At 39.4% G+C, this 15,814-nt stretch overlaps 1 protein-coding gene across 12 annotated transcripts in view; it reads left to right on the plus strand.

Annotated features, from left to right (window-relative positions):
* Positions 1–15,814, plus strand: part of LDB2 (LIM domain binding 2) — a 322,964-nt gene that overhangs the window by 293,933 nt on the left and 13,217 nt on the right. The gene's annotated exons all lie outside the window — the stretch shown is intronic.

Consider the following 15,814-nt stretch of genomic DNA (forward strand, 5'->3'; position numbering starts at 1 on the left):
TGCACTCATGGCAGGACTAAGTATTATCTAGACCAGTGGTTCTCAAAGCCGTTCCGCTGCTTGTTCAGGGAAAGCCCCTGGCGGGCTGGGCCGGTTTGTTTACCTGCTTCATCTGCAGGTTCGGCCAATCGCGGCTCCCACTGGCCACGGTTCACTGCTCCAGGCCAATGGGGGATGTGGGAAGCAGCGTGGACCGAGGGGTGTGCTGGTCGCCTTTCCCGCAACCCCCATTGGCCTGGAGCAGTGAACCGCAGCCAGTGGGAGCTGCGATCGACTGAACCTGTGGACACAGCAGGTAAACAAACCGGCCCGGCCCGCCAGGGGCTTTCCCTGAACAAGCAGTGGATCGGCTTTGAGAACCACTGATCTAGACCATCCCTGACAGGTGTTTGTCTAACCTGCTTTTAAATATTTCCAGTGATGGAGATTCTACAACCTCCCAGGGCAATTTATTCCAGTGCTTAACCACCTTGACAGTTAGGAAGTTTTTCCTAATGTCCAACCTAAACCTCCCAATTTAAGCCCATTGCTTCTTGTCCTATCCTCAGAGGTTAAGAAAAACAATTTTTCTCCCTCCTCCTTGTAACAACCTTTTATGTACTTGAAAACTGTTATCATGTTCCCCCTCAGTCTTCTCTTTTCCAGACTAAACAAACCCAATTTTTTCAATCTTCAATGCACATTCATGATGGAAGTGTGTGTAAACTGGACACAATGGGTCAGAGTATTTCAGAAGTTTAACCCAGTGGTCCAATAGGAGTGCATTCTGTTTGTCATTTTGAATGACCTAAATTTGGATCCTTTATTCTGGCCTTCTAGATTATTGCATCAAATAAGGGTCTTAATTTGGACTGTATAATTATATCCAGTGATTGGGAAGCTCTATTATTCAGATAGTCTGAATACTGTAAAATATAATTTATTCATTGTTTTTGTTATATGAAATGTAATTGAATTGTTGCATTTAAATTGGTCATAATTAAACTAAATCTATGCTACAAAGGATGGTGGCTATACAAGCAAAAAGGGTCTTGCACACTGGTTTAACTTGCTGATAAATGACTTCCTTTGTGAGATGACATGCAAGAACTGCAAACACTGTGCCCCAACCATGAAGCTTTGAAAAATTCTGACTCAGCTGTAGCAAGAAAGGAGCTTGCTTAAAAAATATCCACTGCAGTTGAATATGATAACATTTTGGAACACCATGTTATATATATTTGAGAGGCTACTAAAACAACAAGTGCAACACAATGTAATTTTATAACTGTTTAGCTACTTAAATGGCCCCATATGTGTAATATCTGAACCCCTCACAATAATTGATGAAAGAGTCATAGATTAATAAATTCATAGATTCATAGACTTAAAGTCCAGAAGGGACCATTAGATCATCTAGTCCAGTGATACGCAGACCTCAGTGGTTCAGAAGCCACAATAGTTTGAATTAATTGTTTCATATATATAAAATTCTCACAGCAAAATGACTGGCCAAGTATTATTTTATCAACTGCAATTGGTTAATAACATAGTAAAAGCATCTAGATTGGTTAATAATTTAGATTGGCTGATAATTAAATCACACAGTGTTTGAATATCAAGTGCTGCAAAGAGCCACAGGAGACATATTAAAGAGCCACTTGCTGCTCACGAGCCTCAGTCTGAGTATCACTGATCTAGTCTAATCTCCTGTATATATCATAGGCTATTGAAATTCACCCAGTTACCCTTGTATTGAGGCCCAATGACTTGTGTTTGGATAAAGTCTAATCTATCCTCACAGCATCCATTTGAGGTATGGACATATTATTGTCCCAATTTTGCAGATGGGAACTGAGGCACATCAAGGCTAAAGTGACTTGCCCCAGGTCACACAGCAAGTTTTTAGCAAAGCTGGGAATTGAACCCAAATTTCCCAAGTTTAGTCCAGTCCAGGGCCTTAACCACAAAATCATCCTCCCATGAGCTGAGGCCATTTATACAAGTATCCCTCAATGCACACCCATAATAGTAATAGTAAAGCAATAGCAATACAATAAGAAAGTGTGAGAGTAGGTAGAGACATAGGCAAGAAGAGGTATGCAGTGGGTTGGAAATGGTATGCATCCTTGTTGGCAGTAGGTTGTGAAGAAGAACTGGAGGGCTAGAGTTATGTTATAAATAGGGATGGGCAGAGGTTAAAGTAGATTGAAAAAGGAGGTGGAACTCTCAGCACAACTGCCCCAGAGCAGGGAGAGCTGAGAGCAAGCACTGCTACACCAAGCCAGTGAGAGGAAGGGGAGCTCCCTTCCACTTTTAGCAGCATCTGGTGAGCTGCTATTCCTGGCCACACTGCTCCTTCTTACTTTAGCCCTTGATTGGGGACTCAGTGAGGTGTAAGGGGGCAGGCAGACTGTTCCAGATATCTGGTGCACTGGAGATGGTGTAGAGAGAGGAGATGATAGAGTAGAGAACTGGGAAGACCCCAAAACCAATACTGTGGAAACAGGAGGCAGGGTGCAGGGAAACATGAGTGCATGCAGGTAGATTGGGATAGAGTCTTCAAGACAGGAAGAGAGTGGAACCATTGGAGATATTTTCTAGATGAGGTGGTGTGAACATGTGATCCATCAGGAAGTCATGTACAAGAGGAAAAGGAAAATGCTGTCCTTGCTTCCTATCACTGTAACTCTGTGACTAGCTGGCTACTTCTGACCCCAGTGGTGACAATGAGAGTTTGACAATTGTGCTGTGCTTTGTGATATTTTCTAAGCTGTCTGGAACAAATTAAAAGCTCATTTGAAAATAAAGGATACGTAACTGTGATCACAATACTAGAAAACAGCTTAAACGTTGCCCTCAATTTCTGGAATCAGTGGACTGTCCGAAGAGGAAGAATATGTTAGCACTGGCGATAATGCTTGAGCCACATGCCAAAGGCAGAATTCACACTACCCTCCTTCCCCCAGAAGATCCAAATTGCTAAAAATTTGTTCTGTTAAACCAAGGTTATCATGACATACTGTCAGTCTACTGTAGTAACTTAGTTGTGTGGCATAAGGAAAATGTAGATCTTTTCTTTCCATCCCCTAGTGAAAACCCAGGCTGTTTTCATTGCAGTAAAAGTGGCACCCCTGTCATCAGATCTGCAGCTGACCTCAACTGGAAGATGATTCTGGTAAAACTTTCTCTCTGACATGCCCACATTTAGCAGTATTCAGAGTGCTGCTTCAATGACCTTTCTCAGCATTACCACTGTTGAGATCCTAAAATTAATGGATGAATTTGAAAAGCATCTCAGATAACACATCTGCCCTTCAACTTGCAGCTCAAATTATTCTTCTCGATAGTCACATGAATTAAGTGATTTAAAGAGTGAAATATTTTCTTTCCATAAGACAACTGTGGGTTATTGTCCTTCCCCATCCCATTCCATCAACCATAACTAGCAACAACTAACCCACAACTACAAAACAAAAAAAGACTATGTGCCAGGTATGCTAAGTAGTATGTATGGTGCTGCTAATCTAGCTATAGAACATGCCAGTAGGTTGGTAGGAGAAGGGAAGGAAAAAAAGTAGTAACACAGATGAGAAGATGTTTTTCTTCCTACTCATTTTCATTTCATCTCAACTCGTTAATGCTTCTAGGAAAGCAGAAAGCAGTGGACCGCATTCAGTCATTCTATGGCATTAGTACTGAATGCTGATGAGGCCAATGTTTGATGCAATATCAGATATTTTGTGGCTACAAAACACACCAACACTTAACCTATTAAGGTACCAGGCAGATTGTACTACCTGATTATTCATAGATATCCAATGATTCTGAGCCTGAGCTGGTATTTCTGCTATTTTTACATGAGGGAGGAAGGGAGACCTTTCTCTCTCTCTCAAAGGCCCCATATTTTGGCAGTCTTCCTCCTTGCAAGACAACCTGGGTGCAAGTCCCAGCAGAGTCTATCCACAGCTATCTGACAGATGGTTAGAAAGTTACCAAGTAACTGTGTGGCATAGCCCAACTCCCAAGCACAGTGTAACGGCCCCATAGCACTCTCACATCCTGCCATTCTGGGAGTCTAGACCCACATATGCTAGCACGTTGTGCCGATATTTGATGCTAGAGCCTCCCCCCATACACACACCCTACATCCCATATCTGATTTTGTACAGATCTTCACAGAACAGCTTGAGTACAGGCAGGGGTAAAATATTGATTTGGTGTACCTGACTGGAATTCTTAATGGAAACACAAACGTAATGGTTGTTTCCCTGCTGACTTTTGTGGATGGCTTTCCACATTCGCTATATAGCTCTTCATCCATTGTAGGGTACAGACACAGTGTCTGAATTTCACAAGGGATGCAACCTGGACACTGATTTTTGCAGTCACAATTTTGGGTCTGCAAATAATTTTGTCCAGTATTTGGTGATTGCAGTTAACTGTGGGTGCAGACAATAACAGTTACATATCTACTTACCAGACTGCACCTGCAAACTAGCTAGATAGATGTGCAAATGTTACAAACCAAAACCCTGTTATTTCAGCATTTATCAAGGAGATTTGAAATGTGTCAGATACACAAACCCCAGGATCTGTGGAAAGCTCTTACTCAACGTTTATATTCCTTTAATTTGAGAATTCAAATTAGAGCATGTTGTTGTAAACTATATTTACTGTGCTATAATTGGTAATGCAAAGTTTTGGGTACAGTATATAATATTGTGTTACTAATTATATTGTTATGAACATAGTTTAGAGCATTATTAATGCAGGCAATATCAATACTTAAAAGCATCGTTGGCAGACAGCAATAATACAGCTTCAGAAGGGGATGATCTATGACTGTAAGCATTAAATACTCTCCTACTTTAAAGTCATTAATCCCTACTTCCTTCAAATGCATTTAATTAAAAAGCTCCATTTTCCAGTAATTGCTGTTTTTATGTAACTCCAAAATGGAATTTTATTGAGGCACAAGGTCTTTTATATAAACATCCATCTGTCCACAGGGTAACAGTGGCTGGGACAAGTACTGTAGGTTGGGTGAGAAGTGGGGAGATTAGGGAAGAATCTGTGTCCCTGAAAGAACTCTGAACTCTTCCCCTATGTATAAAGGCTCTGGAGGATTTTTGCTTTCATACTTTTCATAAACAAGTGAATTGCAGAGTCAATAGAAGAGAGAATCACAAACCATGGATTTAGTGGCCAGACGTTGTTTTACTAGTACATTTTTAAAGCTCTCTTGTTTTCCTGCTTTTCAGACTTTGCAAGGTAAAATGTCATCTGCTATTCATATTGTTCCATTCTCTTTGCAAGTAGAATTAAGAGGGCCTCAGTAAAGTACACATAACAGAATCAGGCTGAGAAATATGACTAACAAAATTGAAAATGTTGGTATTAATACAGCTGGCATGCAAAAAGTTGAAATAAATGCATGAAAGTTTGTCAGCTTATTAATCATTCCATTATAAGTGGTGTTTCTACTTTCATTTCTCTAACATCTAACCACAGTTCATTGGCTATAGGCCAGAGTAGCTTTTGCATTGGCACATTACCATGTGGTGTAGTTCTGTATTTCTCTTCCATTTATTAGTGCTGCTGACTTCCTACAATTCAGTCTAAAAATAGAACTGGTTATGTGAAAAATACAGCATATGTGCCTCAGCCACAGTATAGAAACAAGATGATTTTATGTGGACACGTGAAGAGATTCATGACAGGGAAACAATTAGCTGGTTACACCCTGGAAAAAGCTTCCTTTTTAAATGGTTGTAAATAAGATTAGAGTTGCTATGTACATGTAACCTTCTGCAGATGGATGTGCTTCATTTGTGATATTGACTCAGTTTGTGTGGATGATTGTGCGGGCATGCATGTGTGCATCTATATAAGTAAAGGGGGGGTTATGACTTTTGGTACAGGAAACCTGGATATAAGAAAATGTAGGAAAATGTGCTTTTAAAACAAAAAGCATAGTATGATGTTTTGATTTCCAGTATAAAGAAAGTGATTACTTATGTGCTGTATGTAAAATTAAACAGTACATTATACACGATATTAAAATCTTTAGGGTGCTGCTAAATTATAGACCCATGTTCTCGTCAAGTGTGACCTAGTCATTCTTCTGTCTTAGGTATTTCTAAAGTTCCATTTGCTGTCTGAAGAACATTTCACCAAGAAAACATTCCTAAACTTATTTGCAAGTTTTAATATACCTGCATACTTAAAATTGTCAGCACTCAAGTGCAATTTATACATCCTGTGATTTGTTTGGGATCAGCAATAGTTTGAACAAGACAAACAACATCCTAGAATCCATCTGAACCTAAGGGAGCTGCCAAGGACACAGGTGAAGAGAGATAGCGGATGCATTTTATAGTCCAAATGAAAAGCAGAAAAACTGATAAGGTCTCATTGTTGCACAAATAGAAAAAGCTAAGAGTTTGCATATCAGAAATATCAGGTGGTAGGATTTGACTCAGAACTGCTGTATAGTAGCTTGTTTGCCTTTTGGAGAAATTGAGAGGAAGGAAATGTCATGCAGCAACATCACACATGATAGTGATGGGAGATGGCAAGCAGGGAAATAGACCTTTCCCATGCTGTTTCCTAAAGATACTGTTTGGATTTGTTTGCCAGCAGTTTACTAAGAAATTCTGATTAGTAAAAATCTGCACTTCACGAAGAATAATAAAAGAACATCTTTTGAAGTGCACATCATTGAGTGTTTTAACTTTAATTCAGTAAAATGCAAGAAATAAAATTGGGCGTTGTATTAGTACTGGATACAATAATAAAGAAACAAGAACAAGCTGTAAGCAATAGTGGTTTTGGACAATTTAGAAAAAATTGAATTAAGGAAGCTTTCAAATGTCACACACTTTTCATCAGGTCATAATAAGATAGATCAACAGATATGGGGTAGTTGCATTGATTGAGAGAGATCAGATCATAGGAGGAGGTTTGGATCAAAAATATTAGGGTCAAGGTGCAGAGGTCCTCTCCTAAATATTGTGGGCCAACCTTATCCATGGCATAATGGTGCATCTCCATCAAAGTCCAATGAAGTCAATGGAGTTGTACCTTACGTTAAGATTGAATTTTTTCCAGTGACTTGATTTATGACAAGTTCTTTCAAATTGATACTCAGCATAATATAATTTTCAGGGGATCTTATCATCCAGTCAATGTGTTGCACCTCCGTATAGTCTAAAACTAATGCTAAATTAAATTACAAAGATAATTTTTATGCTTGGTCTTAAAATCATTCAGAGCTGATCTCAGATGTGCAAGGTTCTGATCATTGTGTATTGGCCATTGCCTAAGTGCAAGTGTGTCTGAGATGAGACACGTGCTGTGTGATCACCTGATGGTCTGCAGGAGGCTATGCCTTATGATAGGGCTTAAAATGTCTATATTAACCCTACTTTGTGGTTATCCTCTCTGCTAAAGGAGAAGTGTTGGTTGTAAAGAATGCCAGGAAACTCAGCATGGGAGGGAGGAGGATATGTTCATCTGGAGGGACCATAAGAGTTAGATGTTGAATTAATCACACTCTGGGTCTTCATAGATCTGAGAATCAGACCCAGCCAAAGATGAGATGAGACTTTGGCTGAAAGAAGGACTCTTGCCTTTGTTTGTTAAACTATGACTATAAGATGCAGTTTGCCTTTGCAGTTCGGAATCCAAAATTGTATCTTATTCCCTGGGAACCAAGCAGCCTCGGTTCACCTGATTTGTCATCTGTAGAGCCCTGCGCAGTTATAAATTTTTTATCCGCATTCAATCTGCGATCCACAAAAATGATCTGCAGAGATAAAGCGAATATCCAGAGATTTGCAGGGCTTTAGATATAAAATTTGGATCCACATCCATCCACGAGCCACAGAAATGGTCTGCAGATCTGGATATCTGCGGATATAAAGTAGATCTGTGCAGATTTGCAGGGCGCTAATCATCTGGGAATAAAGAAAAGGCCCAGGTCACCTACAGTGTTGAGTTTTGGTATAGGGAGTAAAACGAGGCATGAGCCTGGCAGTAGTAAACTATTTGAAAAGCTCAGACAAATAAGATGGTGCCACCCAAGGAAGGGCTTTAAGAATCATTTCTCCACTGTACAGAAATCTAAAAATAATATAAATCTACTAGAAAAACCATATAAAAACTTCAAAGGCAGAAGCACTAAACATAAGCAATAAAACCGCCTTTATAAACATATAAACTATGTATTAAAATAGAGTGATTAAGCATAGTAACAAAGAAAGTAAAAAAGCTACATTTTCAAAAAGCCTAAGGGAAAACAAGTATCAAATGGGCTTAGCAGTGAGAAATTGGTAGGTCTAAAGCTTTTTATAAAACCTCAAGAGAAAGACTCTTGCGAAGCAGGATCCCTCCCTACCCATGTCATAACATCATGAAGAGCATACTGCAAAACAGATCGATTAGGCAGATATAAACCCCATCTCCAGAAACAGCTCCAGCATGAATGCTTCACCTGAAGTGGAGAAAGAAGGGCATAGCTGGCTAGTGCGGCATACTTTAAAAAGGTTCACACACCCCTCTCTGTGTGAACAAAAGATTCAAATAGGGTTGCACATGTCCAGCAAAAAGGATGCTAAGCTCGGTGCAATTCGGTTAGAAGCATACAAAGAGGAGCAACAAACACAATATGAATCCTGAGGAAGATTTTAAATGGGAGCTGGTGTGCTTGGATGTTCACAGAGCATTACGATAGCAGTTATATAACCATCCAAGCAGTGCCCTCTTGACCACAGGAGTACTGAAATGCCAAGCCCTTTTGTTAGTATGAGCAAGCTAATTGCCATAAACGTGAGCCCTAACTTTTGAGGGAGGAGGTTCTTGTGTCTTTAAGGACAGTAAAATCCTTGCCCACCTAGGCTCATGCTGCTGTTGTCATTGCTCCTGCCACTACTCAGATAGGGCAGGATGAAGAAGAAGAAGAAGATCTCGCAATGTAGTCCGTACCGCTGCATAGGTCTTGAGCACAGTGGAGGGAAGGGCAGTACTGGATGCCACTAGCTGGAAGATATTTAGAAATACTGCAATACAAAACACTAAGAAGGATTAGTAGCAGCCTTGGTCAGTGATATATTAGAAGTTGATTTTATTTTCTAGCTGTCCATAATATATGTATAGAAAATAGTTAATTTGTAAAAGCTTTGCCCTCCCTGAAATAATACATCTTCTTTTCCATTCTCACTGTTACTGGGAGTTGAAATGGCTGCTGATACAGAGCGGTGTAAAAACATGATGAGCTCTGTAACTTGGGAGCAATTGAGCAACTGAATACTGCATTATTGAGAAATCATTCCTTACCTCTGGGTGTTAGGCAGAAACTGGAGAGCCCTAGACTGACATTCAGGGCAGAGCATAGGATGAATAAACATAACGGAGCACTGAGTATTTACTGGTAAATCCAGGATGGAGATTTAGTAGTCCCAAACTGGCCAGTGGAATACTACAGGGTTGGCAACTCAAGGTAAGGTGACCCTAAATTTCAGGAGCTTTCTGTTGTAATTTGTATCAGTTTCTCAAATAACCAAACAGTGAATGAAAAGAATAACAACTTGTTTAATGTGCAGCAGGCAAGCTGCATGGGCAAAACAGCCATATTCCTTCAAAGCTGCCAGAGGCACCACTCCAGGAGCATCTAAACAAAATCTGTGCAACACTCAAGAGGCATGCAGGTGACCTCATCGAATTATTGTCTTCCCCCATCTCTCCATCCCCCCGTCCCCAAATCTCTCCTGTCTCTGACATCTCCTTCTTCTCGTAACTGAAATAGTAATCTCTTCAGAGCAGGGGTTCAATGGTTTGTAAGTCACCATTCATACCTGTTTGCTATACAAATAATAATTAATAACATCTAGATGACACCTAGAAAATTATGTGGAGTCAAACAAAGCTGAACACACACATTTTTTGCTTTAATTTTTAGGTTGAACTGTCACATTCCAGCATATACTTTGCAATGGCACTGTGTGTATTGTTCAACCTAAAAATTAAAGCAAAAAATGTGTGTGTTCAGCTTTGCTTGTTATTAAGTCAGAACCTTTGAGGAGAAGGAAAGAGCTGTAAAACAAAGCATTGAACCATATCAAGATTGCACAGCCTATTCCAGGTATAATTGACCCTCACTGAATCTGAATCTAAACTCAGATTGAAATGTGGGGGGAAGAGGGCTGTCACTTTTATGAAGAGTTGTAAATCTGTCTGAGCTGCAACTGTTCCACAGTTTCCTCCATTTTCCAAGTGGCTGATACAGGCTCTCAGTTGGAGAAAGATGCCAGATATTGGAGAGTAAACGCTGAATTGTAATAAAACTTCAGTGAAGTCTCTCTAGCTGCTGGTGAATTTCTCACTCTTCTTTCAGACAAAATAATATTACGTCATCATATTCCACATAATTTTCTAGGTGTCATCTCCAATGAAATATTTAAAAAGTCCATCTCCCATGGTGATGAACGTAGCTTTTCCTTTTGAGGGGTGAAAGCAATAAGCCACAGACAGAGGCAGTCTCCCTCTAAACCTTTGGGTGGAATTTTGGAGTTGTTGGTATGACACATACTGACTAAATGGGTTTCTTGCTGTAAAGATCTTGGCTTGCTGATTGTGATCCTTCTTATCACACGTAAGTATTGCATGATTCCAAGTCCCACTGCATTCTCTTTAAAATGCAAAAAGCATTGATTGACAGAAATGAATGCAGTTCTTTTGTGCTCCATAGCACTTAAGTAGTGGGGAAAAGTTTCTTAGCTGAGTTAGTTCTGCCACCTGCAGCTCATAACTGGCAGAGCTACAATAGCTTTTAAAAGAAATAATCTTATGCATGGAAAATAAGCCTAGATTATATGAGCTGTAGCAACTCTGGTGGAGAAAAGAAGAGTGGCTGAAGGGAGTGTTTGGGAATCAAAGTTAGAAACAAGAGACATAAATTTCTTTTACGGTAGTGTGAAAGAGCTCTTAGCTCTTTTCTTTAAACTGTGGTGCTATCACTATGCACTGATGTTCTCAAATGACTATAGGAAATCAGTGTTAGAACAAAAATCGAGGGGCCAAATCCATTCTGGGTGTAACGACAGTGAACCTCCAGGACTGGGTTTGGACCATTATCTGTGAAAGCAGATTTTGGTCTTGTATTGTCTATTATCTATCTATTGATATTTGAAGGACTACAGGAGCTTCCATGCTGCCCCAAACACTTGGAAACCTTCTTGACCCTGTCTGCTATGTCTCCAAGTCCCTCCTTAAAACACTGTTCTTTCTCTGAAGCCCATAAACAATAGCCTTCTGTGTAAGAAAAATGTAATTAAAAAAAAAAAAGCAGAGCCTTCAAGATACATGCATGTTTAATCCAATGTGATCTTCTCATTCCTATCCTTGCCTTCCTTTCTTTCTTTTCTTTCACCATAGTGTCTAGTACCAATAGTCATGGACCAGGACCCCGTTGTGCTAGGCAATATACCTTCCCTTCCCCTGAGCTCCAAAGGCATATTGCTGCACATTCTCTCATATTTTATCTTACATACTAATCTGATCATTGGATCAGTGTGGGTGCACCATAGGGCCCACATGTAGCGCCATTGAAGTCATTAGGACTCCACACAGGTGTGAGGGTCAAACCATGAGGATCTAGTTGCATGATTAACACCCTAGAATGTAAGCTTAGCAGCTCAGTGGGTTTTTCTGTGGCTTTAAGGGCCATGCTCACTTAGTGCACATAGATTCTATTGGTACTCCTAGTAGTACTGTAGTCAAATCCCATGGTCAGAGGTGCAATATTAAACCTGGAGTGGAGACTAATTATAATAATACTAGAATAGTAAGTGAAATATATGGTACTTTGGGGGTGTTTTAGTAATTGAGGGAGATCATATATTCTTTTCCTGTCTGGATGATGGTATGCAAACACTCATTTTATATAATGAAAAAGAAATATAATTTTCAAAGACTTTGTGTTATGAAAATTGTAAGCTTATCAGATTAGGAACTCTCTTTTGTGTCTTGTGCAGTGCTAGGTGCAAAGTCTCTGCATAAAAAAAATAATACTAATACTTAAGACATAAGAACAGCCATACTGGATCAGACCAAAGATCCATCTAGTCCAGTATCCTGTCTTCCGACAGGGGTCAATACCAGGTGCCCAAGAGGGAATGAACAGAACAGGTAGTGATCAAGTGATCCATCCCCTGTCTCCCATTCCCAGATTCTGGCAAACAGAGGCTAGGGACACCATCCCTGCCCATCCTGGCTAATAGCCATTGATGGACCTATCCTCCATGAATTTATCTAGTTCTTTTTTGAACCCTGCTAAAGTCTTGGCCTTCACAACATCCTCTGGCAAAGAGTTCCACAGGTTGACTATGCGTTGTGTGGAAAAAAATCTTCCTTTTGTTTGTTTTAAACCTGCTGCCTATTAATTTCATTTGGTGACCCCTAGTTCTTTTGTCATGAGAAGGAGTAAATAACACTTCCTTATTTACTTTCTCCACACCAGTCAAGATTTTATAGACCTCTATCATATCCCCCCTTAGTCGTCTCTTTTCCAAGCTGAAAAGTCCCAGTCTTATTTATCTCTCCTGATACAGAAGCCATTTCATACCTCTAATCATTTTTGTTGTCCTTTTCTGAACTTTTTCCAATTCCAATATAGTTTTTTTTTTTAATATGGGGCAACCACATCTGCACACAGTTTTCAAGATTTGGGCATTCCATGGATTTATAGAGCGGCAATATGATATTTTCTGTCTTATTATCTATCCCTTTCTTAATGATTCCCAACATTCTGTTCGCTTTTTTGACTGTCACTGCACATTGCGTGGATGTTTTCAGAGAACTAGCCACAATAACTCCAAGATTTCTTTCTTGAATGGTAACAACTAATTTGGACTCCATCATTTTATATGTATGGTTGGGATTATGTTTTCCAACGTGCATTACTTTGAATTTATCAACATTGGATTTCATCTGCAATTTTGTTGCCCAGTCACCCAGTTTTGAGAGATCCTTTTGTAGCTCTTCACAGTCTGCCTGGGACTTAACTATCTTGAGTAGTTTTGTATCATCTGCAGATTTTGCCACCTCACTGTTTACCCCTTTTCCCAGATCATTTATTAACATGTTGAATAGGACTGGACTCAGTACAGACCCCCTGGGGACACCACTATTTACCTCTCTTCATTCTGAAAACTGACTATTTATTCCTATCCTTTGTCTCCTACCTTTTAACTAGTTCCCAATCCATGAGAGGACCATCCCTCTTATCCCATGACTGCTTACTTTGCTTAAGAGCCTTTGGTGAGGCTTTCTGAAAATCTAAATACACTATATCCACAGGATCCTCTTTGTCCACATGCTTGTTGACCCCCTCAGAGAATTCTAGTAGATTGGTGAGGCATGATTTCCCTTTGCAAAAAACATGTTGACCATTCCCCAACAAATTATGTTCATCTATGTGTCTGACAATTTTGTTCTTTACTATGGTTTCAACCAGTTTGCCCCGTACTGAAGTCAGGCTTACCGGCCTGTAATTGCCAGGGTCACCTCTAAAGCCCTTTTTAAAAATTAGCATCATATTAACTATCGTCCAGTCATTTGGTACAGAAGCTGATTTAAATGATAGGTTACAGACTACAGTTAGTAGTCCTGCAATTTCACATTTGTGTTCCTTCAGAACTCTTAGGTGAATACCATCTGGTCCTGGTGACTTATTACTGTTTAGTTTATCAGTTTGTTCCAAAACCTCCTCTAATGATACCTCAATCTGGGACAGTTCCTCAGATTTGTCACCTAAAAAGAATGGCTCAGGTTTGGGAATCTCCCTCACATCCTCAACCATGAAGACCAATGCAAAGAATTCATTTAGTTTCTCTGCAATGGCCTTATTGTCCTTGAGTGCTCCTTTACCATCTCGATCATCCAGAAGTCCCACTGGTTTTTTAGCAGGCTTCCTTCTTCTGATATGCTTAAAAAAAATTGCTATTACTTTTTGAGTCTTTGGCTAGCTGTTTTTCAACTTCTTTTTTGGCCTTCCTAATTTATATTTTTACACATCATGTTTCAAAGTTTGTGCCCCTTTCTATTTTTCTCACTAGGATTTAACTTCCACTTTTTAAAGGATGCCTTTTTGCCTCTCACTGCTTCTTCTATTTTGTTGTTTAGCCACAGTGGCTCTTTTTTTAATTCTCTTACTATGTTTTTTAATTTGGGGTATACATTTAAGTTGAGCTTCTATTACGTTGTCTTTAAAAAGTTTCCATGCAGTTTGCAGGGATTTTACTTTTGGTGCTGTACCTTTTAATTTCTGTTTAACTAAGCTCGTCATTTTTGTGTACTTCCCCTTCCTGAAATTAAATGCTACAGTGTTGGGCCACTGTGGTGTTTTCCCCGCCACGGGATGTTAAATTTAATTTTATTATGGTCAGTATTGCGAAGCTGCCCAGCTATATTCACCTCTTGGACCTGATCCTGTGCTCCACTTCAGACTAAATCAAGAATTGCCTCTCCTCTTGTGGGTTCCAGGACTAGCTTTTCCAAGAAGCAGTCATGTAAGATGTCAAGAAATTTTATCTCTGCATCCCGTCCTGAGGTGATATGTACACAGTCAATACGAGGAGAGTTGAAATCCCCCATTATTATTGAGTTTTTTATTTTAATAGCCTCTCTAATCTCCCTGAGCATTTCACAGTCACTATCCCCATCCTGGTCAGGTGGTCAGTAATAGATCCCTACTGCTATATTACTTACAGACTCATACATCACTGCAGTAGAATATTTAATGTGTGTATCTTTACCCATCAATAAAATTTGTATTGGGCTGTCTAGAAAATGCTTATAGATAAGATAATTATGTATTATTGTTATTATTGCATTATTATTATTATTAATAATAATTAATAATGATTCTTATAATGATTCTTAAGTAAGGATTGTTGCCTTTAAGCATGATCTAAACCTCTGTAGAAGTTAATTTTTTTTTAAAAAGACAACTAAAAGAATGAGATTATCTGATAAAGTCAGGGGAATGTCAAACATTTCTTTACAATTATTTGAGAAAAATCACCCAAATCTGTTAAATCTGGACTGTCATTTACACTACTCACTGGTACATCAGGGTGGCAGGTGCTTTAGGTCTGCATCTGCCCCTGTATTAAATGCATCTTGTCCTTACGTTTTTAATCCAGCTCTTTGCAAGGACCAAGATACTGATTGTTGCTGGCAGATTCTTCAGACTTAGGATAATTGGACCATGATCCCTTCCTCTTTCAGGGATTTGTTCTTTGAGTCACTTTAGATTTCAAAAGGGTCTCAAAGGTCATCAAGAAAGACTGAAAGATTTAATATCAATCATGGTTAATCCAGTTCTTTTTACATGTGTCCAATTCACAGCGAGCTAGATGCATTTAAAATGAATTTGTCACTGCAGAGCACAGTACCTGTTATTCCTGAGGCATCCAGAACTGACCTTATGCTTTGCAGGGTCCAAGGCTCTGAAGAGAGAAATGTGCAGAGAATGTCCTGATTCCAGAAACAGAGGGGTTGTTCAAACTAGACGGAGTTGCTAAATCAATCAGTACATGAGGGCAACAAGGAATCACTTTGAATGCTTGTGCTTATGAATGCTTGTGCTTGTGCCAGTCCTGCAGGCATCTCTGCCTTATTCTGTGTTTCTTATCCAATTATAATTTCTGTTTGAAATGAAATAGATTACAGACAGAATTATCATTTAAGAGATCTATAGATAGCAGTGACTCTAGTTTTCCCTAGTTACAATACGGGCAGCATAAACCCATATGACACAGGAGAAATTTTA

This window comes from Mauremys mutica, chromosome 5 (genome assembly GCF_020497125.1).
Source record: "Mauremys mutica isolate MM-2020 ecotype Southern chromosome 5, ASM2049712v1, whole genome shotgun sequence".
Lineage (NCBI taxonomy): Eukaryota > Metazoa > Chordata > Testudines > Geoemydidae > Mauremys > Mauremys mutica.